General features: G+C 37.8%; 1 pseudogene; it reads left to right on the top strand.

Annotated features, from left to right (window-relative positions):
• The first annotated feature begins 862 nt into the window (after positions 1-862).
• Positions 863-16,603, top strand: LOC149226190 (calreticulin pseudogene; annotated as a pseudogene).
• The last annotated feature ends 8,990 nt before the right edge of the window (positions 16,604-25,593 follow it).

Consider the following 25,593-nt stretch of genomic DNA (forward strand, 5'->3'; position numbering starts at 1 on the left):
AATGATTTCCGAATCCCCAATGACTTTCAGGCAGTTTGCTCTTAAGTCGATAGCCTTTTTAGGCCGAGAACCAATGCCTCATATTCTGCAGTGTTGTTGGTACATTGGAATTATAACCTGCATGAGTTCAAAAATCTAACCCCTTTGGGATTTAGCAGGACACATCCTGCCCTTTCTCCATCGTGGGTTTTTGAACCATCATAGTACTTTCTTATTTACTTCCTTGGTAACCTTATTGTTTTCTCTTATTATTTCGAAAGAAGAGAAACACAAAGGTAAGGAGTCTTGGTCAAGAATTTCATGGTCTTCTCCGTGCTCAACATCAAAACTGAAAGACTACTGATTTCTAATCTTAGGGAAGTTTTCTCTCAGTAATTGAAATGAAGTAAAACATAAAGGCAAAGACCTTTCACCTGATTTGAAATTTGGATTCTCTTCATTGATGTCATGATTGATATGCATAGGCTGAGTGCTACATCTGAGCTGTTATAATGAAGCTTCTTCCTCCCAAAAATATGTCGCTGATTGCCCTGTAGAGTTAGCCTCTATTTCAACAACATAATCATCATCATACTGATCATACTTGGGTAACTCATCATTATAAGGAATGACATAAGACATACACATTAGATCAATAGATTGATCCTCCACGGGTTGATCTACAGATCCATATTCACGACTGTCCATAAACGAATACATAAAAAAATCACTTTATGATCTATGATAATTGAGATTAGCAACATAATGGTTAGGGTCAACAACCTCTTCTTCTTCTACAATAAGTGTAACATGGTGTTTTTGAACAACAATTTTATCTCTCATGATGATCTTTTTCATCATTTCTTCCATTGTGCTTACCAAAATGTCAAGCTTCACTTATGAAGATGTCAGGTGTTTCTTCTCTATGTTCTCCCTTGCTTCTTCTTTCAACTTTGATATTTAAACCAGAAGATTAAATTCCACAACTATTGCACTATCCTACATCTCTTTGAGTGTGATAGGATCCCTTTCTCTCAATTGAAATGCCATTTCTGGATCAAAGGCATCCGGGTAGTGTAAGAGACCTAAAATGGGTGGCAGTTTGATATTAGCAGGGATTGAATGGTATACTTGATTGAACCTAGATGAAAAGTGTTGCACTTTTTCTCCTGGAGCTCTTTCCAAATGATTATATTCTTCTAAAATTAGAAAAGTATTCCTGTTGATCACCCATCTATCGAGGAAGACTTTCACAAACTGATGGAAATAAAAAATTCTTGCACCAGGCAAGTTCTTGAACCATTTCTTAGCTTCATCTTGAAAGGATAAAGCAAAAATCCTGATACTGACATCATCTTCTTCAACCTCAAAAAGGTCGAGAAAATTTTCAAAACTCTGAATGTGTTTTTCAGCAGTGATGTTACCATACTCTCCATCAAACTAAGAAAGATATTTGTAATAATTTTCAGGGAAATCATGGAGTATAGGAGGTAAGATGAGTGGCTTGTATCTATCTGGAATTTTACAAGGTAAGGAATTTGTATAAAGGCTGTAGGATTATTCTTGATGTCTTGAGGCTCATAAAATTGGAGATAGTTATCGTAATATTCAGAAGAAGCGTCTTGACCAAGATCAAAATTTGTATTCACAATCTTTAAATGAAAGGAATCAAATGTGGGTCTCGGATATTTTCTAAAATACAATATACTCTGGAAAACCTTCTTGACATTCTCAGGAAAAGAGAAGAAATAATTTACAATAAAGAACATGAATTCTTGGATGAAAGTCCAACTTGAATACCTGATCTTCCCATATTGTCCTTTCATGTTTTTGTTGGTAAGGTTCATCCTTTAGTGGAGTTTTTGAATTAAATTTGAAACTGATTTGGAGTCGCCAAGTGAATGATTTTAGCCTTCATATGTGTCTGACCGCTGTCCACCATCAGAAAATCAGATTTGATCCTTGTCGCTATTTCCGAGGGAATATATGATCTCTTTTTTCCTGGCAACGGAGCCAAAATGTTATCCTCCACAATGTCCCAGGCTGATGAGGAGATCGACAGAGGTAACCACAGACCAAGCTTTTAGTTTGGTACCTAGCCCTATCAAACCAGAGAGGGCTCTCTCTATGAAATCACAACCAAAGAATTGACTGGGATATAAAGGATTTTAGGCTAGATAGCTAGGCTCAGATTGGTTTGGGAATTTAGGTTTTGGGTGTTGGATAAGGGAGAAAAACCAGGTAGCTAGGTCAGAGGATCAAAGAGTTACAACAACAAAGATATAAAGGAGCAAGGTAGAAATACTTTTATGATGGATCTTAGGGTTTGTCGGTGTAGTTTAGTGTTCAGAAGAAGCTAAAGGTCTTAATGAGCATGAAACATGAATTCATTAAGCAAGAAAAAAAGTAACACATAATGGTTTTTCCATCAAAACAAAGCTTTATGCAAAGAATTCTATTTATAAAATGTAAGGAAAAGTATTGAAGAATTGATAAATGAAAAAGGAATATGAATATATTTCATATAAAGTTATAACGGAGAAAAAAAAACATCACAAACTTATTGCACATGAATTCCTAGATAATAGCTGCAAATTGTATCCTTTGATTTCCAGAAAACATCCAAGTACAAGCTACAATAGTTCTCTCCTCAGATGTCCAACCTATTCTATGACTGAGAAACTGATACATAAAGACCAAAACAACCTCTCCCCACTCTCAAGGGTCGAATCCATGAATCTAGGAACTATTCCATGAGGTGTTCTAACCAAACCCTAATGTCTAGGGAAGTTAAAAACAACTTCTACAATTAACTTTGACTGCAACCTCTCTCATAAATGAGGCCAAATTTACATCAAACAAAGACTAACCACTCATTAATATATCATATTTACATTTTCTCTTACCCTCACTTTCATCTACTTCACCATTTTGATTTTTACCAAAGTCGAACTAGGAATTACAACAAAAATACACAGTGGAAATTTCACAAAAATCTCAGAAATTTCTAGGTGTGTAGAGAGCTGTTGGAGGCCATTTTTTAGTGCATTTATGAAGTCCCAATCTAGATATGAAGCCTATTCTGGAAAGTTGAGAGAGTTAGATGTCTTTGGAGTATTTTTTCACTCAAAATGACTCTTTTTTGGCTGAGATATGGCCATTCTACCAAGGTGTCTTTAGGTGCGCAGTGAAATGGAAAAAGAGAGGCAAAAAGGTGATTTTTGGCCCCTTTTTTGAAAAATTCTAAAAAACTGAGCCCTGGATTAGGAAAGTGAGAAAATGGGTTTTAATAGGGGGTCATAATCTTTCCAAAAATGCTGAGTTTCATTCATTTGGATCCCTGGGGAAAAAGCACAGCGTGAGGTCGTTGCTCACCTAGACAAAAAATTGCCAAAAATTGTAAATTTGCACTAGTCTGCACCAAGACACAAAAATTTCTCCAAATTCTCCTAGAATTTGTCCAGAGATGCTTGATGAGGTGTTTTATGCAACCATGGATTCATCAACAAGCAACTCTAACTTACCCTTCTCCTCTTGGCTGATTAGGGTTTCCTTGAGTTTGGCCTTCAACTGCTTGATTCTGACCTTGACAACTTGATTCCTTGTGTAATAATGGATGGCCATATTCCTTTGCAACTTGTTATCCCTATTAGCCTTTTCAAGGAGCTTCTCAAGGTGGCAATTGATCTTTTCAAGCCAAAAATCCCTGTCTTCATTTATTTCCATGGCAATCCTCTCCTCAAAGGTCAATTCTTCCATTGGTGGCCTTTGTTCTCTTTCTCTTTGAAGTGCCTTCCTAAGACCCATTGTTCTTAGTCTCTTCCTTGTCACATGTCCTTCATGCTATTCAATGTCCTCATGGTCCACCACTGCCTTGCCTTTCATCTCTTGCTTCTTGGCCTCGAATTGCTCTTTCTCCATGATTAGTTGTTTTGCCTTAAGTTGACTGTTTTCTTTCTCAAGGAATGAAATGATGAATTTGGCCCTTTCCAAATTGTCCTTGAGCTCCATGATATGAGAATCATTCTCTTTAATGAATTGTTTCAGAGTTTGATGATCATATTGTGCCTCCAAGTCAGTTGGGCCAAAGTCATGCTCAATGGGCTGGTCATCATGCAAAGAAGCCTCATGATGTGATGTGATCCCTGTTCTGTTGATGTAGTAGGCTTGGCCCCTTGCTCAATTTGAGGAGAAAACACAAGACTTCTGCCTCTCTGATATGTCTTGGTCACCTTAGGCCTAGGTGCCTTGGAAACCTCATCATTCTTTCTTGATGAAACCACCTCCATTGACTGTGCTGACATGGTTTGGTGTTGGCTTGGTGAAGTGGTTATATGCATTTCAAGGCTGCCTCGATGAAAGTGTCCCATGTCATGTTCCTCTCTGTCAATTGATGGAGAACTATAATATTTATCAGGATATAGTGAAAGAGGTTGGGATAATTCACTTTTCCTTTCAATTTCACCCTTTCAGATATTTTGGTTAGGCTACATACTTCAAACCCTAGGTGAAAGGCAAGCAAAAAAGGTGAAATTTGCTGCTGTGAGGAAATGAGGTGGTATGATGGACTTAGGAGTTGCCTAAATTTTTAAGGAAATTTAGGAGGGTAGGGGATGATGTCAATGAGTAGGGGAAGAAGGAATTTTGGGAAATGAGTGAGGGGAGGGGGTGGAAAAGGCCAAAACACAGGCCTACCCTAGAAAGAGATATGGTAGACTAGGGTTTAGAGGAAAATGATAGAAAATTAGGGGATAAGGCATTGTGATGGATGGAGATGGTGTATTAGCTGCAAATAGAGGTGTAGGGATAAGGAATATAGGGTTTAGGGTAGAAATTCATCATTTGAATATCAAAACCATGAAAATCATGTAAACCTTAGGAGAAGAAGTATTTGATCAATTTCTTAACGTATGAGGCAAAGGAGGGCATGCAAATGATTAAACCTACTTGTTATAGAGCCTAGAGGATGAAACGACTGAAGAGGAGCTTTGAAAAACAAATTTTGGTGGTCAAACACCAATTCTAGAGAACTCTGCCTCGTGTGTAGCGAAGGCTTCCTGTGTCCAGCATGTTGTCCAGGTGCGCAACACTGGCTCTCTATGCGTAGCGAGCTGTCATCCACCTGCTTTTGGAGGCCTTAAACTGCTCCGAATTACAAAATTAATAGCTCGTTGGAAATATCTTGAAGTCTGCTACAAGATGGATGCCTCAAGAATGTAATTTGGACACTCTAGTAGGGAGAAACATTGTTTTTCCCAAGCTCACTCCAAAAATGGAGGGTATCTTTGACAAAAGCGCAATGCCAACTTGCAGAGCACTTATGACTAGCTCTTGGAGGATTTTTGGGCTGAAAGTGGTATTTTTGGAAATATTATGATGTATTCTACACAATAGAGTCCTTAAGCACTACCAACACTTGCTCCAAATCCCTGAAAAATGTCTTGAAGTCAAGCAGTCTAGAAGTGCAACAACTCTCCCGTAGCAAGTGCAGTTTGGGAATTTCTCTCAAATAATAATATCTGCGCATAAACTAAAGGGGGTTTTTGTTCCTTAGCCTGTCATTGACAAAAACCTCTTTCACTTTTGAAAATGCTTCTCCATTTGGCTAGAAACATATTTTGAAGCAAAAATGTCCATATGATAAATGATGAGACGAGGTAGTGTACTACATCATTGTCTTATTTACAATAAAACATTTACCTTTACCATTATTTTCCTTTCCCTAAGTTGCTAACTCCATTTACACACTGACTAACATGATGGACATGTTTTTGTTTTGACATATGGTATCATGATGAGACATGGAGTGAAAACCCTAGACCATGACCTAAAATGAGGAATTTAGCCATTTCATGACCCAAGACATTTAGATGAAGATATGATACCTAGAAGAAGACAATGACCATGATGAGTAATGAAGACCATGAGTAAGTGAAGGGAGTAGCAGTGAAATAGACATAACAACCAGTGACCAAATTTTTATTTGAAGGCTCACTAAAATGAAAAAAAAATTGACTTGGCACCCTAACAACACCTTGTAAGAGCATATTTGATCACTAGTGACTGACATGATTAGTAGGCACTAACACATCGCGCCCCGATTGGGAGCAGGACTAGAACTTTGCTTGGGAGGCATGGGAGGGGAAGGGGCAGAGAACAAACTAATTGCAGGGGGGAGGTAGTAAATGAGGGGACCAGAGTAGATGTGATGGTGAGGAGGAGAGGGTGAGGGGGGTTATTCATAGGGGAGGGAGAGCCTCGAGGGTTTGGGAGATGAGGGAAGGGGAATGAAATTGCAGTTTAGGAAGTTCCAGAGTTAGGTGGTGGAGAGGGTACCTTGTAGGACTGATTGGGTGGAAGGATGTCGTCCCCATGGGAGAATAGATCCGTGAGATTTTTATAAGGCATGACTGTCATTAGGGGAGCGGCCTAGGGCAGATATTCGTCAGAGCCACAGTCCTCCAAACTTCTTAATCCATCATTGATGTGACTTGGGATCTTCGAATGATTGATGTTCATTTTTCTGGTTTTCCTTGGCATTTATGAATTCGTAATGCTGACGAAGATCACCGTATTCCAGGTCATGCCATGACCTTGATTGCAACCAGAGGTTACCTACCGTGCCTTTATTAGCCAACCTGTTCGCCAACTTGTTCCCTTCTCTTCTAATTACCTGGAAGTGAAGCCCTTCCATGCTTTCTATATTTTTTTTGATTCTCTGTAAGATTTTGTTTAAACGCCAATTGTCAGATACCTTGGCAATGTCCATTCCTTGTTGAAGTTTCCTACTGATCTGTGTCGCCAAAGTCGAATCACCTTCGATGATCAGAGGTCTAAAATTGTGGAATTTTGCGATGGTGATCCGTGTTCCAGAGAGTGAAGTTCGGCAACATTATTGGTATAGGTGCCAATGTTGCCCTCATAAATCCACAAAATTTCTCCCTGATCATTCCTGAAGACCCCCCAAAGCCCGTTGAGCCTGATTTTCCTTTGGAAATGCCATCATAGTTGAGTTTAAGGGTCCATGGCTTTGGGGGAAACCACTTGCAAGTAAGTCCCCTATTTCTGGAAGTAGAGGAGGCCATAGGTGCGAGAGCGAGATGGAGATCCAACAAGGAAAGAATGCTCATATCCAAGCTGCTAGGAGGGTCGATGGGACCCTGAAGAATAGAGGAAGCCACAGATTCTTAAATAGTTTTCTTGACAATAGAGAGGGTGACTTCCTCCTGAAGTGAGGTTCCTCGGAAGATTCTGGTGTTTCTTTCCTTACCAGGCGCCCAACATATGATACCTGGGACCAGATTCCATGCCCTGTTAACAAGAGGATTGGGGGAAAAATAGGATCGCCAGTTTTCAATGGTGTTTAGAATTGAGGAGGGATCCTGATCCGTTGCTCTGAAGACCAGATACACCCAGTTCCAAAGCCTGTTTGCGTAGGGGCATTCATTCAACAAATGATTTGTAGTTTCTTCTTTTTGCTGACATAGGTTGCATCTGGAGGGTCCAATGAATCCCTTTTTTATGAGATTATCCCAAGTAAGAATTTTCCTGTGCATTATAAGCCATAGGAAGATAGAGATTTTTGGCCAGTGTTTCCTTTCCCACAATGATTTCCATTTAAGCTCCGGTTGAAGTTGGTCATGGAGAGAAATGTATCTATAAGCTTCCTTTATATTGAAGTTCCCAACTGGGTTTTACCCCTGTTTGATCTTGTCCTCTAAGGTGTCATATAGAACTTGTCCTTTTTGGAGTTCTCTCAACAGCTCCTGCCACACCTTAGGGTTGATTGGGGAATCCCACTCTTTCTCATCTATCCATTCTCTCCATCGATCACTTTCAGTGTTGGGTTTCCAATAATGTCATACCTTGCTTTTGTTGCTGTTTTGCATTCCATTCTTGATCTGTCTGAAATGATCCTTATCAAGGTCTAACCTTTGTTGCCAAGAATCTTCCCAAAAAAGGGCCTTGTCCCCATTTCCCACCTCCCAGAAACTGTGTTTATGGATAATTTCCTGGTTTTCCATGTTTGATTCCATATGACCGAAAACTTTATGCTCCCATTGAGCCTTATAATTTTTTCCTACGAGTGGGTTGGAGCATATTTTTCCTTCCAAAAGGTTCCCAAGGGGGAATTGGGTTTTACTATCTATCGCCATAGAGTTTTAGCTCCCAAGGATTTTCCTAGGATCTCAGGGTCCCTGAGTCCAAGATCATCATATTTTTTGGGTTTACACATTTTTTCCCAGGCAACTAATGCCCACTTCTGTTTCTTTTCCGAACCTCTCCATAGGAAGTTCCTTTGCAGATTTCCAATTGATTTGGAGATCACTTTAGGGGCAACCAAATCCAAATATAAATAAATAGGAATAACATGTAAAACAAATTTCACTAGAACGAGGCGACCTGCTAGATTTAGTGATCTGAAGGTCCAATTGGCCAACCTCTTTTCTAACTTGATTATCAGAGCTTCCCAAGTAGAATGAGCCATTGGCTTGTCAGTGAGGGGAACACCGAGGTATCTGGAGGGGAGGTTTCTTATTGGAAATTCAAGGATTCTAGTAATGTTTCCTTGAATAGCCGGAGGGGTATTAAAGAAGAACATCTTGTATTTTTCTTAATTGATGGAGGTGCTAGAGGCAGCTGAGAAATCAGAGAGGATGGCCTTGAAGTATGAGGCTTATTTTAAAGTGGGGAGACCCATGAGTAGAGTATCATCCAAAAATTTTTGGTGCATGGAAGGAGGAGTGGAGGTGTAGAGTTTGAGGCCAGAAAGGGAATTAGAAGACAAGGCAACAATGATGGAGTGTCTGAGCTCTTATACCATTATGACAAAAAGAAAGGGTGAAATCGGATCCCCCTGCCAGATGCCTCTGGAGGGGTTGAAGGGTAGAGAGGGGGAGCCATTCAGGAGGATTGAGAAAAAATCTCCTGAAACCATCGCCATTATCCATTTTATGCAATCTTTGTGAAACCCAAAAGCTGCCAGTACTTCTCTCATGTAAGCCCAACTGATTTTGTCGAAATCCTTTGACATGTCCAATTGTATCATCATATCGGGTTTCCTTTGGATTTTGAGGGAGTGGATTAATTCATGGGAGAGGATGATACTATCCATAATTTTCCTACCTTCCACATAGCCGGTTTGGTGTTGGGAGATCAAGAGAGGCAAGATGATTTTTAGTTTGTTAGCCAAAACTTTGGAGATGATCTTGTATATAACATTGCAGAGGGCTATGGGACAAAATTTGTCCGGGGAGTCTACACTGTCACCTTTAGGAATTAGAGTGAGAAAGGTGGCATTAAGAGTTTTAAGACAAATTTGTGGATTCTGGGTTCCTCCACTAGGGCATGAACCTCATTTTTTAATATAGGCAATCAAGTTTTGTAGAAGTCAATGGTGAACCCATCTAGACCAGGTGCTTTCCAATTGGGCATACTCATGACTACTTCCTCCACCTCTTGCAGTGAAACCTTTCTCAGAAGCATCTTGTTATGTTCCTAAGTGAGGATCGTAGGAATGTGGTTGGTAATTTTTTGTATGTCCCCTGCCTGATCATTCCTTGGCTCCGTAAGGAGAGTGCTGAAGTACTGGTTTATATTCTCTTCCATTTCCTCATGAGAATGAATGAGGTTTCCCTCTCTATTCTTTAGAGCTAGTATTTTATTTTCCTTCTGTGTTGGATCATCGATCGATGGAAAAAAGCAGAGTTCCTCTCCCCACATTTTAGCCAGTTTATTCTGGATTTTTGATGCCAAAGTTTCTCTTCTTGTAGAGCCCTTTCCTCCCAACTTTGTTGTAGCTTAAGATCTTCTTGTTTTCTTTGATCTATGATGCCGTCATTGATGATTTGTTGCTGGAGGAGTTCCATTTTATGCTCCAAGTTCCTTTTGTTGGTGATTATATTGCCAAAAGTTTCCCTGTTCCATTTTTTGATTTCCTCTTTGATGGATTTTAATTTCTGCTGAAATGTATACATCTTATTTCTAGTTCTTGTCTTCAAGTTTCCCCACCATTCCCTCATCTTGCCTAAGAAATCCAAGTGGTCCAACCAAAAGGATTCAAATTTGAAAGGCTTGTTTTTTGGGCCAGGAGAGATGTGAAGCTTTAGCGAAATCGGCCAATGATCAAGACCAGCTTGAGGGATAATTATTGCATCTGTTTCCTAGGAGGTGAGGTAGACTTCTTCTGAGAGGAGGAACCGATCTAGCCTAGAAGCTATTTATCTTTCTCCCCCTCTTCTATTATTCTAAGTGATGGTGCCGTTAGTTGTAGGGATATCTATGAGACCGAGGCTTTCTATGGTGGATAGAAAGGCTTCTGAATCGTTGTCAAGTTTCCTTATTCCTCCCTTCTTTTTCCTGAGATTTGTTATCATGTTGAAGTCCCCTACGAGGATTTTAAAATACAGATGGGTGGATCCCAACAAGTTGGAGATACATTGAAGCATCTTGATTCGTTCAACAACCTTATGGGGGGCATAGATATTGGTGATACATATACTTTCATTGGAACCGATAATTCTCAAGACAATGGTTATGTAGTGATGACTAGTAACAAAGGAGATGAGATCATACTACGAGCTTTTCCATACGGTCATAATTCTTCCAGTTGTGCCTATGGCAGAATTGGCTATGTACCTATAATGTTTGAAGCAATTTTTTTGCAGGAGAGCAAGGTGAACTGACTCAAGTTTAGTTTCTTGAATGAGGAGGATATCTGGTTTATCAAGAAGGATTTTATTTTTTAGGATTCTTTAGTTTCCTAGACCATTTAGTCCTCTAATATTCTAGGTAATGCAATTCATTGGTAAAGAGAGCGGGTTAGGACTAGGGCCTTTACCTTTCCTTCGTTGATGAGTTTGGCTCCCAGTTCTTGAAGAAGTTGGCTGGTGGTTTTCCTTCCCCTTTTGCGGCTTGGTCCTTTTGGGCTAAACCTTCCCACTGTTATATTTTCCATGATGCCTTTAGATGTGTTGTTGTTAGATGGTGGATGATCTGAGCTATGCTTGAGTTCCTCTTGGAGGAGATAAGCTCCTTCTATTTTCTGGAGTTGGTGTTCTGGGATTGCCTCTATTCCATTTGTCTTCCATTCCTCTGCTATTGATACGAGGTCTACTCCTTCCAATGCTTCTTCTATAACACTTTCCTTTGGGGTTTCATCCGTCAATATCTATTCCATTTCTATGTCCTCCTGTGAGTTCTCATCTTCCTTATTGTTGTGATCTGAACCTCTGTCCTCTTGTTCCTAGTTTTCCCCAGTTTTTTTGTCTTCTCTTGCTTCATCCTCTATTGGGTTACTCAGAGATAACTATTCTTGTAGATTTACTAGGGCCTCGAATTGGTTTTGAGTGACCGCTTTTTGTTGTTTCCTTCTTTGTATTATTTTTCCTACTATTTTTATTTCTTGTGTTAACTTTGGTAAAGCACTCGCTGTCCTTTTTCTTGTTGGCCTACTCAACGTTTTGATGGATTTTGTTTTGCGAACAATCCCTGAAGAGGTGTCCATGCTCATGGCACTTCCTATACCGAAAGGGGATATGTTCATAGTCTATGCTCTAGAGCCAGACTTCATCTTGGAAAATTAGTTTTATGGCTTCTGGGAGGGCTCCGGAGAAATCTATATACACACATATTCTGGAATAGGAGACATAATGTCCGCTTTGAGTGCCTTCAAACGCTTTTATGTACTCTCCCAATTGGTCTCCTATTCCTTTGAGGACTGAAGGAGCCCAATAATCCATTGGCAAGGAATAGAGGTGCACCCAGACTGAGACTCTTGTGAAGTCCTCTTTCTCAAGAGTGAAGTTTTCTTTCCAGAATCTCATATACAATCCTGTTGAGTTGAAGAAGTAGGGACCTCCTTCAAATATCCTATCTCTATCTTGTAGGAGGTCGAAAATAACTGTGAAGAACCCCTTTGAGCCAAGTTGGAGTTTGATTTCCCCCCTTGGTTTCCATTTGGTTTGGATCCACCAGTTCAGGGATTTCTTTGTGGGCCAAATGCCCATGAATTTGCAGATTACTATATGTTCTTGCATGTATTCTATGTAAGCAACTACTTAAGGGTCTTAGATTTCCAACTCCAGAATTATCTTGGATATTGAGTTACAGTTACTCCTTGATTTTGTTCTTTCTTGCGGCACCTGACCCTCTGTAGTGATGGCTTCCATTTCTAAGGGAATGGTAGAGGTGGTGCCTTTTCCTGAGTGATTCTCAACATTTTTGCCTTTCTCCAACCTCTTAGCTCTGTTCTTGGGGTTTGCTCCGGAGGAGTGGAAGGCTATACTAGAAGCCAACTTGGTAAAGAAGGATTCTTGATCCAGCAATGACCTATTACCATATCTTTGAAAGAGAGAGCACCAGGGCCAACGTCTTGCTTCGCCATTGGAGAGGGAGGTGTGGGGGAGCGCTGACAGGAAATACCCACGACACACCAAGGGAAGCCGCTGGGAGGGAGCTGAGGGGTCTGCTTAGGTTTTTCAGGCTGCTAGCACTCGCTTCTCACCAAGTTCCGCGGTTCTTATCGAAAAATAATGTTATTCAACAATATATTTAATTTTTTTTTAACCTTAAATTATAATTACATCATTATTTATTAATTAGCTTGTGTAGCTCTGCATACAACCTTAAAAATGCAAAGGAATTCATGAAGGACATGGAAATTTTTTTATTGACTGTTTGAGGTCTAGAATTCTGTGTGAATCTAGAGAATCGACGTGCATGGTTTTACTTGCTAGTTTTTTGGCTCGCTGGTTTGTGAGAAAGTGGTAAATTCTAAAGTGAAAACCTCATTACTAAACTAATATAAAAATTCCTAAGTATAATATTGAGTCACATACAACCTTAAAAATGAAAAGGAGTTCATGAATGATATGGATGGATTTCTATTGACTGTTTGAGGTCTAGAATTTTGTGTGAATATATAGAATCGACGTGAGTGGTTTTACTTGCTAGCTTTTTGGCTAGCTAGTTTGTGAGCAACTGGTAAATTCTAAAGTGAAAATCTCATTACTATACTAATATAAAAATGCCTAAGTATAAGACTCCTCATTACTAAACTAATATAAAAATGCACAAGTATAAGATTCCTAATTGAGAGTAGATAATTTGGAGCTATTATTCTATTGTACATTTTCTATGCTATATTTGATCAACAATGTAACACAAATTTAAATATGATGCATCTATCACTAGGGGATTTTTCTTCAGCTCTCGTTCACATCAGCGGTTGCAACTCAGGGACTTAAAGAATAGGAATAAGATGGACCCAACCTTAGTCTTTACCTTCTAGATTTGCATCTTCTATTCTGATAATCGTGCTTGGAATCACCGATGATCTCATATCATTATCCCCATTCTCTCATTGTTTATTGTTCAGTCCATCACAATCAACACATAACCTATATATGTGCAAATCATTTAATATTCAACGAGCAGTAATGCACAAAAATAATAATTCCATACTCATAGATACGATCATTGAAGTTGTCGAGTACAAATGGGTGTATTGATAAGTTGTAAGTTGGCAAGGACATAATAATAAAAGTTGATGAGAGAGATGGTGGGCTCCAGTATTGTAGCAATAATGCTACAACTCCTGGGGCTTCCTATCTCTAATTTTATCAACCCGGTAGTTCGTACAAACTTGGAAGCGACGGTGCTGTATGCACAAGTACTAGCTCTTGTCGCAGCTGTCACTTGGTCAGCTGGCACAAATCCGCTAGGGCTCAAGCCAACTTCTATATGCTCTCAGAAGAAGCTTTCTAAATGATGGATGAAGGCTATCTCAAAGGAAATTAATCTACTTTGCAAAAATGAACTGAAAGCCAACCAAAACATGGAAACCCTAGTAAACCCTAATCTGACTAGCTTAATCTCTATGATGCAATGGTGGGAGTGCAAATGTCTAAGAATGATGCCATTACTGCTAGTGATATGAAATGCATGAACTTAAACTACTTCCATTGAAAAGAACATTGTTTTTGTATTTTTGCTTAAGTGGTTGGAGTGATTATGATTTTGTTTCTTATTAGGGTTTGGCTGTGCAGAGGTGGTGCGAAGGGAGAGAAAGCTTGGGAAAGGTCAGGAGGGGTAGGAGAGGTCCCAGGGGATCCCTAGCATCAGTCCACAGAAGTCCACAACGTTCAGGTGCTCGGCAACCGGGTTTGCAGGCTTCTATAGGATGTCTGCAGGGGATCCTACAGGAAACTCAGGAATTCTACAGGAAGTCTGCTAACTTCTACATGATGTTATACCGTGGGAGTTTTGGGTGATGGTGAAGTGATGGAGCGGTATGGGTGGATAGGTAAGATGGAGATGGAGCTTGTGATGGCTCAGCGACAGAGAAATAAGATGGAGAAAGAGTGCATGAAGTTGGTTGGTGGATAGAAGGATGGAAGCAACGAAAGGTCAAGAAAATGGAGCTACGTGGGCAATGGAAGAGTTGGAAGGTAAACGAGCTGAACAGAGGTCGAGTAGGTGGCTTTAGGCGTGGTTAAGAAGAAGAAGAAGGGAATGGAATGATACTGAGCAGTGTAAATAAAACAAATTGCTTATGTCTTGCACCAAAAACGAGAATCCATTAACCTGTGCTACCTGTGCTATTAAACCAATGAACAGCAATGTAAATCGTGAAGAGAAGTCGTGCATGGAGTTGGAATGAAGAAGTATGGCTCAAGATCAGAGTGCATGGATGGATCTATAATTAAAATGACTGTGTTGCAGCTTGTATGAAAGTAAAAGAAAGATTGCGTTTTTTGGTGGGGGTACAGACTGCACCCCAATCTCTAAACAGAGATGGCAGTGAAGGCACTATCAACCTTTCCTTGGAGCTCCAATGAATTACAATCCTCCTATTCTAATCTAAGCAACTGAAAGCGATTTAACCATACGCTAATCCTACTCAATCTCATTAAAGAAATCAAATCAGCAGACTGTGTTCTTGAAATGCATGTCAAAACAAAGAAACAAAGTGCTGAAAAGAAAGGCAAATAACACTACAAAGAAGAGGAGGTCTATTGCTCTCAGGTTGGGTCCTAACCTGAGAGCTATAGCTCCCTTAAAAGCTCAGAATTAGATCCAAATCTGCTTGCCTTTATTCATAATCAAGAGTCTGATGTCATGCCAAAACTGGCTTACAAAAACAAACACCGAGCTGTAGCTCGTGCTCAGAAATTACAATATTAGTTCAAAAGTTCAAAAAGCTCCTATCAAAGGCTACGACCTTCATATTTATACACAATGAAGATCAAGCTGGCTTCCTCCATTCGTGGAGCTTGGCTGTCCAACTGAAAGTCAAACTGCTGATCCTGTAGAATCCGTTGGCTGCCTTTAAGCTCGGTGGGGAGAGCTGTTGGAGCTCGGAGTTAAGGTGAAAATCACGAGGAAGGTCATCAAGACTGTGGACAACCTCCCTATGAACCCGCAATGTCACCTTTGCTGTCTCCTTGTCTCCATTTGCGTGGTCTTTTGCTCTCTTTAATGCCAAAAACCTGAAATCATCATGTATTAGCCACATAGATATAATGCCTGCCCTTCTTCCTACAAATAACACGAACATACTAAGAAATGAATGCATAAGTGATAAAAAGATGAATGGTTGAGCAAGGTAAGTAGGCCAAATGAGCCCAAATTGTACCAAAAATTGGGGCTCATCAAGAGACATGGGAAAATTATTATTAATATATTGGCTTGTCATAGAATAAACACTATCACCTCCTGCTCTTCCGCTTAGCGTTGTGTTCTTCATGTAAGGAGATCCTACGAGAGAGGATCACGTGTTTTTCTATTTTTTGTTGCAAATTTTATTTGTCTCTGTGTAGAGCTTGAGAAAACTTGAGACAGTGCAACAGGGGAATGGCTTCACACTACTGTAAATTGGAAAGGGGATGCCAATGACAAAGGGATTTAAACTCATCCAAATGCACGTTTCTTCACCATTTCGCCATTTCAAGAGTTTAACAATAAGGATAACACACTTGTTCCTCAATTTTCTGTCAAGCATGAGTAGAAACTTGATTGTGATGCTGGGTGTGTGAATGTATTGAGTGGTGATGTGTGGTTATAGTACGTAAAAATAAGCTTCATGTAATTCTTGCTCACGCTGGAAAGAACCATCCTGTTAAGAAGGACGTATCCTATAAAATGGATCAACTTACTCATGTTTATACTTTTATTCTTCATGATTCTACTTACAACATTCTAATTAATAACAAGGAGAAATATTTTGTAAGTTTATACACCGTTTGGGATACTTTGCGACCAAAATAAATTAAATATCCTGATGCAAAAACGCAGAGGAGACTGGGAAGACAAAGAATACATACCTGATCCAGAAGACTAATAGCCTAAGGGATATGATGATATTCTGTTGGAAATTCCAAATCCATATGCCACAAACCCAGAGAACTGGGATGATGAGGAGGATGGTGAGTATAAAGCTCCAACAATTCTATATCCAAGTGTCAAGGAACTTGCCATCGAGAAGGCCCGAATTGGGGAAGACGTGGAGGGGAAAGAGACCATTGGGGGTTTCACCTTGTTATCGAATGAGAATAGTCTCTATAAAAGCAATCACATAGTCACAACGGGGCAACCCATTGCTAGAGAGGTTCAGGGAAATTGAAAGGAAGTGGGAACAAGAGGGAGATCGGCGGAGCAAAAGTTATGTTGACCACGATGTTGACAGAATTGATAAAGACAATGAAAGGGAAATAGTTGATTCTTCTTCACGAGGTGGGGGACAACAGGAGCTTGTTAGACCATATAAAACTGCACTTAATGAGCTTACTATTAACTCCAAACCTATTATTAACACTTTGAAAATTATTGTTGGAGAAAATATTCATGCCACAAAGAGCATTGTGACCACTATATGTGATAACATTCTTAAGGTAATTCGATTGTTGGATTTTTCTTCAGTCTAGTTCTGCAAGAAGCTCGCTTTTGTGTTTATTTTGTCCCTTTTCCTGTTGTTGTTTAGTTTTCTTATTGCAAGTTCATATGCTCATTACATGAGTTTCAAAGTTTGTTAGTGTTTTTGCTTGTAGTAATTTATTCAATATGTTAGTATTCCACATTAATATTTAGAGAGAGATTGTGGTCTATAATTATATACCAATTTACTGAAGGACAACTTTATGAGTTGAACTTAGAAGGTTGCACATTTAAGCTAATTTTAGAAAAAGCAAAGCAAAATAGAATGTTTGAAAATATTGCCTGCAAGTCTATGCTGTTATGTAACCAACTCACAAAATAGAAGAAAAGATAGATCAACGACTTCAAAATAAGCCTCTTCGAGGGGGCAACCTCCTTTACATTACACAAATGAACAATTCTTGAATGATACAAATGAGAGGACATCCTTTCTATATATATGAGTTTAAGGGGTCGCAATATAATCAGAGCCGACATAACAATAATATTCTAAGGGCACAAAAATAACAATACTGGGCTTCTATGGGGCACAATAATAACAATATGGGGACTACATGGGCACAACAATACAATAAGGGGGTTGCACTAATAGCAATAAGGGGCTACACTAGTAGTATAGGGACCTAACATGCCCCTCTCCTTCAAAAAAGTGTTGTCCTCAACACTTGAGTAGTTTTGGATGCTTCTGTATAAAATTATCATCCTCCCATGTGGAATCTTCAGTGGGTAAGTGCTTCCACTTGATGAGATACTCTGAAATTGATCGATTTCGTAGTTGTCGATTTCTTGTTTTTGTGACTGCTTCAGGTTCCAATATGATTTTTCCTTCCTCATTGAGTTCTGGCAATATTGTTTGAACTGGGAGCTTGTCACCTATAACCTTCTTTAAGAATGACACATGGAGAACTAGATGCACTTCTGAAGATGCAGGAAGCTCCAATTGGTATGCCACAGTACCAATCTTTTGTAACACCTTGTACTAACCATAATACTTTGGTGATAATTTATTATCCTTCTTAGCTTTCTTGAGGGACATTTGTTTGTATGGTTGTAGTCGTAGAAATACCCAATCACCTACATCAAAACTTCTTTTGCTGCGATGTTCATCTTCTTGTTGTTTCATTCTATTCTGCACCAAAGTGAGGTTATCCTTTAAGAGTTGGAGAACTTGTTGTTGATGCTCGATGTGATCTTCCACTACTTGAAACTTAGAATTTTCTCTTAAATTTGATGTGATGAATGGTGGATGATATCCATAAAGTGCCATAAATGGGGTCATTTTTGCTGCAATATGGAAGGAAGTGTTATACCACCATTCAGCCAGAGGAAACCACTTGACACATTGTGTTTGTTTATCAGATACAAAGAAATGAAGATATACTTCCAAACATTTGTTCACTATCTCAGTTTGCCCATTAGGTTGGCGATGATAAGATGATCTATGAGTTAACTGAGTACCGAAACAAGAAAATAATTTTGTCCAAAAATTTCTAGTGAAAATGGGATCTCTGTTGCTCACAATAATCTTTGGGTTTCCATGTAGCTTTTGAATTGTTTCCATAAATGCAGTAGCAATTATACTGGATTTAAATGGATGAGATAATGCACAAAAGTGTGTATACTTGGTAAGTCTATCAATTACCACCATGATGACACTCTTTCCTTCGGACTTGGGTAAACCCGTGATAAAATCCATTGAAACCTCCTCCCAACAATAGCTTGGAATAGATAAAGGTTGTAACAGACCCGAGGTCTTAATTCTCTCAACTTTATTTTGTGGAAAAATAAAAACATTCCACCACAAACTTTTGAATATCAGATTTAAGGCCATCCCTAAAAAATTCCTTCTTAACCCTGTGATAAGTTTTAAAAAATCCTGAGTTCCCTCCTAAGGGAGAGGTGTGAAATTCCAGAAGAATATTTTGTTTGAGTTGGGAATTCTTATAGAGATATAAGCGATTTTTGTACCATAACGAATCATTTTTCCAGCTAAATATATAAGATGTACTAGGATCTTGCTGCAACTTTTGAATGAGTTCCCACACTTCTTCATCATTCTTCCATTCATCCCTTGCTTTGTTTATCCAATCTGGTTGGATAATAGAAATGGCACAAAGCAATGCTTTCATATCCTCATCCTTTCTTGAGAGTGCATCTGCAACAACATTTTGCTTCTCTTTCTTGTAGATGATTTCAAAGTCATAACCCAACATCTTTGTGACCCATTTTTGCTGCTCTTCTGAAGATAATATTTGTTCTAAAAAGTATTTAGACTATCATGATCCATTTTTACCTTGAAGTGTCTTCCCATTAGGTAAGGTCTGCATTACTTAAGTGCATGTAGTATTGCCAACATTTCCTTCTCATAAATAACTTTGTGTAAATAATTTCCTTTGATTGGACGATTTTCGAAAGAAATGGGTCTTCTTTCTTGCATTAAAACAACACCAATCCCATTTCCAGATGCATCAAATTCTACAATAAACGTTTTTGTGAAATATGGCGTAGCTAAGACCAGTGCTTGGCACATTGCCTCTTTAAGATGTTGAAAGGCCTCCGTTCTTCTCGAGTCCAAGAAAATGCATATTTCTTCAGTAATGTTGTTAGAGGTGCTGCTATTCTCCCATAATTCTTAATAAACTTGCGATAATACCCTATCAACCCGAGAAATCCTCGCAGATGCTTTATGGATGTGGGGATTTTTCATTCCTTAATGGATTTAATTTTGCTAGGGTCTACCTTAACACCTTCATGAGATACAATATGACCCAGATATTCCACCTCTTGTACTCCAAAGAAACATTTGGAGGCTTTTGCATATAATTGTTTCTCCTCCAATAGTTTTAGCACCCTGTCAACATGTTGAACATGATCCTTTCAAGACTTACTGTAGATTAGTATATCATCAAAAAATACAAACACAAATTTTCTAAGGAAGGGTTTCAAAAAGGAATTAATCAAACCTTGAAATGTAGAAGGTGCATTGATAAGGCCAAAAGGCATCACCAAAAATTCATAATGACCCTCATGAGTTATAAATGATGTTTTCAGAATGTCTTCAATCTTCATTCTGATTTGATGACATCCTGAACGAAGATCCAACTTGGTGAAGTAAATTGCTCCATGTAATTCATCCAATAATTCATTAATGATAGGAAAAGGAAATTTATCTTTAATAGTTAGCTTGTTGAACTCCTGATAATCTGGACACATGCGCCATGATCCATCCTTCTTGTGCACCAATACTACTAGAGTAGAGAAAGAACTTTGACTAGGTTGAATTGTACCAACCGCTAGCATTTTTGCAACCATACGTTCAATTTCACTCTTTTGGGAATATGGATATCTGTAAGGCTTGATGTTTAGAGGAACACTTCCTTGAATCAAATGAATAGCATGATCATGATCATGAATAGGTGGGAGGTCTTTGGTAGTCTCAAATATCTTGGAATGATTGTCGAAAACATTTTGGAGATCTAGAGAAATAGATGATTTCGATGTGGGAACCTCCAATGAACATAATTGTGCAATTACGCCCCGTTTTTATTTATTTAGAAGCTTTGTCATGATGTTATAGCTTATTATCTTTACCGGTTTCCCTATGATATCCCTTAATTCGACTTCCTTTCCTTCCCAAAAAAAATTCAAGAAAAGTTCTTGAAAATTAAAAGCTATCGTACCCAAATATTGTAGCCATTGGACTCCTAGTACAACATCAACACCACCCATTGGAATGGAAAGAATTAAACTATTCAATACATATTCTCCCATGGATAGATTTATATTATGGCACTTTCTAGAGAAATTTATGGTTCCTCCATTTGCAACCATCACTTGACACTTTGGTGCTGGTTATAGAAAGCAATTCAATTCCTTGGCTATCTTACAATGAATAAAATTATGGGTACTACCCGAATCAATCAACACTATTACCTTTTTCTTCTTGATATGTCCTTCTATCTTGAGGGTTTGAGGAGTGGTAATTCATACCAATGCATTACAATATACGGTCGGATTAATTTATTCTTTCTCTAGGTTTGGTTCCTAGTGTATATCCTCTTCTTTTGACGTTTCTTGTTCCTTTTCTTCCTCCTCTTCACAATCTATGTAAAATAATTTCTTCTCAGCACACTTATGACCTTTAGTGTATTTTCTATCGCAACTGTAACAAAACCCTTTTGCTACTTTTTCTTCCAATTGTTGTGGTGTCAACCTTGTAGGTTGTGGAAGGCCAGGGGCAGCAACACTTACATCTTTATAGTTGTGATTGGTAGGCTTATTTGTTGCCATAATTTTTCTTTCAATTTTTCTTGCCAACCTGAATGCCTTCTCTAATGAATTAGGTTCCCAAAGGCGGACCTCATGTTGGATTGTATATTTTAAAGTCCCTATGAACACATAAATCTTATGCTCCTCTAGAATATATTTTACCCTTGTATTCAAATTTTGGAATTCCTCAATGTGCTCCACCATTGAACCCTTTTATTTGAGATTTATCAATTGGCCAAAGAAGGTATTTCTTTTTGTATCCTCATAGTGTGCTATCATTTCCTCCATAAAATTGACCAAGTGACAATTTTTTTACGAGAGAAAAGCCATCGATACCATACAAACTGATTGGGTTCCAAATATAAAGTTGCAATGCATACCTTTTGTGTGTTTTTCACATTATGGAGATCGAAATATTGCTCCATCTGTAGTATCCATGTTACGAGATCCTTTCCATCAAACTTCCTTATATCGATCTTTGGAACATGGTGAGTCTTCAATCCAACGTTAGATTCTATTAAATCGTGATTAAAATTACTTTTATTCTCATCATGAGTGTCCTCTACTACCTTTTCACCATTAGGAAGCATTTCGTGTAGCAACTTTTCCAAACCTCCTTTCAAACCTTCCATGTCTTTCTTCAAATATTCAATGTCTTCTTTCAGTTTTGCTTCTAAACCATCCATATTGGATTCCATCTTAGCTTCCATATTAACTTCCACACTATCCATCTTAGCTTCCATGCCTTTCTTTAAACCATCCATATTAGCTTCTGTTACTTTTTGTGAGAGTGAAATTTGTTGCACTTGGTCTCGTAATTTTGATATATCATGTTGCATTTCTTCCTTTTCTTCATGAGTCATGGTAGATATTTCAGGATACTTACTAGGTGTTTCCATTTTATTTCTTCAAAGCATAAATTAATGATAATTATTCTTCACTATGCCCTTTGAATCACTTCAAACTAAATTTTCAAACCAACTTATGCAAATTTAAAAAAACAACTACACACTGTTTTTGGCTTTGTAGGAGCTTGATATTTAATCTGTTGTATCTCTATAGTTTCGGATCTCCAAGGTCTTAATTTTTATCCTGTGGTATCCCTTTGTGTCCTCTTTCTAACCCCACCAGTTTGATCAATATTGGATTCTTCAAGAAATAGTTATGCCAAATCTCCCACGATGACCTGATTATAGACTGGTTCAATAGAATGGAGTTGTACGACCTGCCATGTGTCATTGTTTCAACCTTCAGACCTCAAAACGATACAACAAAAACTACAGTCTGTCCTTGTTCTATAACTTCTTACAAAATTTTAATCCTATGCTGAGAGAGAAAGTTATGACGATTTTCCCAAGGTCACCTGTTTTGGATGTAATTCGGAAGCCTACAAACACCCTAACTTAGTTGGATCATATCTCCGAAAATATAGCCCAAAAAGATACGAAATGTGGTCCTAAGGTTCATAGAGATTTCTACTCAAATGGGTTTTAAATTTAGCTTCTGAAACGTCTTAGAAAAAAGGATATAGTGAAAAGGCCACGATGGCTTGTTTGGAGCAGCGAAACCCTAGAATCCAAAGCTCTGATACCAAATGTTATGCAACCAACTCACAAAATAGAAGAAAAGATAGATCAATGACTTCAAAATCAGACTCTTAGAAGGGGAAACCTCCTTTACATTACACAAATGAACAATTCTTGGATGATACAAATGAGAAGACCTCCTTTCTATATATAGGAGTCTAAAGGGTCACTATATAATCAGAGCTGACATAACAATAATATTCTGAGGGCACAAAAATAAAAATAGTGGGCTTCTATGGGGCACATTAATAACAATATGGGGACTACATGGGCACAAAAATACAATAATGGGGTTGCACTAATAACAATAAGGGGCTACACTAGTAGTATAGGGACCTAACATATGCAGATATAGTTTGCTGTTAAAAATTACCATTGACATGCAGTTTGGTAACAATTTATTATTATTATTTCTAGTTCTCCATCTTCATTGGAATGAGGAGGTGAACCTAGGTTGATCCACTGTGTTTGAGTGGTTTTACACTTTTGCTGTTTGTTTGCTTAGTTTTCCATTCTAATTTGAATTGAACTTTTCAAATGCTGCAAAGAGAGGTTCAGATGAGAAAATATAAAATAAATTTTGAAAAGCATGATATCATTTCCAAGAATATTCTAATTGCAAGGAATAAGTTGTCACTCTTTTTTCATTCAGATATTTCAACTTACTGTGCTTTGCGTTATATCTGACATGCCTGTATGTATTCATGAACATAACATAGCAAAGCAAAACAATGTAAGGCATCAAAGACTTTAGTGGGGATAAAGAAATGGATAAATCTGTTATGTTCAATGTTATTCTTATTCTTTTGTGCTTTCTCGCCATAAAAACCCTGGATATTGGAAATTCCACACCTGAGAAGCCCTTTAATGCCGAACTTCTTAGTCCACTAGAAGTTGGAGAGCCCTTGTTCTCAAACGCCACAAACACGCTGATAGAGCTTCAAAGGTTAGACACTTACCTTGCCCTACAACTTGTCTCTTCAATGACTCAATCTCCTTTGGACCGAAAAAGAATTAATCGTGAACCATCTCGTCCACGTTCACCATCTTCCTGTCCTTGTCTTTAATTTGATCATATTTGTAGTGGGGGAATTTAACTACGAGATTCATCCTTGGTAGGAGGACTTTTCTTTCCCATACTGGATGAACAAAAGGCCTGGCCTCACCCTTGGCCATTTCACCAAGAGATTTCAAGAATTGAACGAGGCCAAGGGCATTGCTCATGGTGTGATTCAAACGAAGGGAGAATATAAACCCTCCGCACCTCAGCCACATTACCTAAAATATCACGATAATCAACACATTATTGTATTCCCCATGAATATAAGATTAATATAAGCCTGGTAGAAGTGGAAGTACTGTTCAACCCATTGATATTGTTTCCAAATAACACATGCTTCAGAATTCAGCTCCTCGATACTCAACTGCATCCACTAGGCCCTGACCATGGTTGATCTGAAACAACCTGAGCAAACATCATTTTGGTTCTACCATCAAATCGCTAACACAGATGACGATTTCATGCACTAGACGTTGTAGGGAGAGAAAACAATGACAGATGAAGTAAAATGTTAATTGTATATTGTCTACCCATGGAAGGTAGATACTTTGAACCTGACTTGGTCTGACGACACCAACGAACTGACAGGAGGGATGTGATAAAAAACTATGTCGACATGGTAAAAAACGACTGGAGAGAAAAATGAAAATGGAGAGTGGAGATTGGGTGGGGAAAACAATGTTTGCCCAACCAACTCCATAAAAGAACACTTCGGTGTAATTATTTAACATGTATAACATAAAGTTATTTAACATCACATATATAACATAACATGTAACTATAACTATTTCATAACTATGTAACTATATAACTATTTAAATATATTTAACTATTTAACTAGATTATAAAGTTATAACATATCACATAGCTAGATATATTATAGTTATATATATATTATTTATAACATGACATGAAATTTTCTATAACTATTTAACATAACATAACTTATTATTTAACATTTAAAATACAACATAAAATTAGTTATATATATATATATATATATATATATATATATATATATATATCATAACATAAAATAACAAAACTATAACTATAGTTCATAACTATATACATATATAATTATATATAAATTATAACATCACATGGCTATATTACAAATTATATAATATATATATATATATATATATATATATATATATATATATAGCATAGCATAGTATGTAACATAACTATGACTATAGTTCATAACTATATAATTATAAATATAAATAACATAAGACATTTCTATAATTATTTATCATAACATAAAGTTATTTGACAACACACACACATATTTTGTAACATAACATAGTTCATAACATAACATGGTGTAACATAACATAAGATAACACAATGTAACATGTATTGTGTATAACTATAACATTTAACATATAACTATATATAGGTTCATGTTTCAACAATGCATCATTGATAGATACATTAAATCCATCCCGAAAAGTGCATTTCGTCTAGTGAATAAAAACATTTAGACTCTTTTCTAATTTGTACCATATTTTTTCATTATGTGGTGTGTTGTACAAGAAACATTGTCTTCATGTGCTTGCACCTAGTAGATGTATTGTGTCAAAGTAAAACATTAAGAACTTAAAGTCTATTGTATTATTTAGTTGACATGAAATTTAATTAGTTTTGTAAATAGGTTTATTTCAAATTTTTACATATATATGTCTTCATGTGCTTACACCTAGTAGATCTCATGTGTCAAAGTCAAACATTAATAACTTAAAGTCTATTGTAGTATTT

Source organism: Pinus tabuliformis, chromosome J (genome assembly GCF_031772625.1).
Source record: "Pinus tabuliformis cultivar Carrire ecotype Pingquan chromosome J, CPIR1, whole genome shotgun sequence".
Classification (NCBI taxonomy): Eukaryota; Viridiplantae; Streptophyta; class Pinopsida; order Pinales; family Pinaceae; genus Pinus; species Pinus tabuliformis.